Raw genomic sequence first — 1649 nt, 5'->3', positions numbered from 1 at the left:
TAAAAAATTTTCAATTATTCAATTTGTGTCATTCGCAGTCCAAACAAACAACATAATTGTCTTTTAACGTTCATTAAGTGTTTTTCATATCTTTCTTTATTTTTTCTATTTTAATAAAACATCGTATTTTTAATGTTAACAAAAAATATTGTTTCCATTTCCACATACAGAACTAATTTAAGAAAAGATGACAAATTATAATATTTCAATTTCAAAACTACAACATTAACTATGAATTGACTAAAACTTAAAATTTTCAAACACTACTTTAAGTAAAACATAATCATCAAAATTACAAGCAAGACTTTCCATAATCAAAGTACTCCGTCCATCTAGCATTAGGAGCCCCGATTTGTCATTTTAGTACGTCCGTAATTAGAAGTCTCAAATCACTTTTACTATAAATGATAGATAGACCACAAATTCTATAACTTATTTCACTCAATTTTTATAAAACTAACACAACATATATATTCCACTATTCTTTTCAATTCATTTCTTAGAACTAGTGTCAAAATCAAAGGATGAGCTAAAATTACGATCAGTAAGGCGGCGGTGGCGGCTGATGTCTAGTGGCGGGGGCCCACACGACGTCGTTTGACGGGTAGCTATACATGGACGCCGGCGCCCCTCCACTCCCGCTGCCGGAGTTCGTCTGAGGAGAGTCACGATCGCCTTCCTGGCCGGATTCGTGATCCACCGACTGCAGGCGGTGGAATGAGGGGTTGGTGAAGTTAACGCCGACGAGGTAGATCGTCCCAGCAGAGACGAGGGGCCCCACCACGTGGCCCCCAACCACCTGCCCCTGCGGCCCCGCCACCGTCACCGCGAAGGGCGCGGCCGCGGCAGCTGCGGTGGCCCCAGGAGGAGGACGGTGGCGGAGATGGAGAGGATCTCGAAGCGGCGTGGAACGTGACGGTGGCGCCGGGGGTGGCGGAGGGCTGCCTGAGGGTGACGTCTACGACGGCGCCGTTGCCGCTGAGGAGGCAGAGGCCGACGCTCCTCTTCCGCAGAAGCGGGCGGTGGAGTCCACGATGTCGACGCCGCCGGGGAGCTCGAGGACATAGGGGCTCATTGGAGTCGCGCGTCACGAAAAGGGGCGGCTTCGGCTTGTTTCTCGACCCGGGAGGGCGCCGCGGGGCGGCGGAGGACCTCGATTGTGGCTTCTTGGTAATCGGCGGCGGTGGGAGAGAACATGGTGGTGTGATCTTTCTACCAATTTTCGCTTCATGTTTTTTTTATGGATTTTTTTGTATGTGTTGGAAAATATGAAATATAGAGAATATTAGGGGTGGGGATGATTGGATGCATGTAATTGTGGTAACATTATAAAATGGTAGTGTGAAGATGAGAGGAAGATGGGAAGAGAATAGTCTTGGACTTTTGCATTCATAAATTCTCTTCGTCTACATCTTTTGGTGGATATTCAATGAATGTTTCTACTTGCTTTTCTTTGTCGACACATAGTATTGAACTTATCGACATAAAATGTACAGTAGATTAGTTGGTAATTAGATTGATGATTCTCTAGAGATGGGGTTATGAATACAAAAAGGACTTCACCATATCTATTACTCCCTCCGTCCCCCATAATTTGTCACCATTTGACCAAGCACGGGTGGGGTTTAAGAAATGTATTATAAGGTGGG

At 45.2% G+C, this 1649-nt stretch overlaps 1 pseudogene; it reads right to left on the bottom strand.

Moving 5' to 3' along the window:
* Nucleotides 1–350: 350 nt before the first annotated feature.
* On the bottom strand, nt 351–1197 carry LOC121789275 (annotated as a pseudogene).
* Between the last annotated feature and the right edge of the window lie 452 nt (nt 1198–1649).

This window comes from Salvia splendens, unplaced genomic scaffold (assembly GCF_004379255.2).
Source record: "Salvia splendens isolate huo1 unplaced genomic scaffold, SspV2 ctg192, whole genome shotgun sequence".
Classification (NCBI taxonomy): Eukaryota; Viridiplantae; Streptophyta; class Magnoliopsida; order Lamiales; family Lamiaceae; genus Salvia; species Salvia splendens.
Note: the sequence above shows the minus strand (reverse complement) of the source record. Positions and strands in the feature narration are given on the sequence as shown.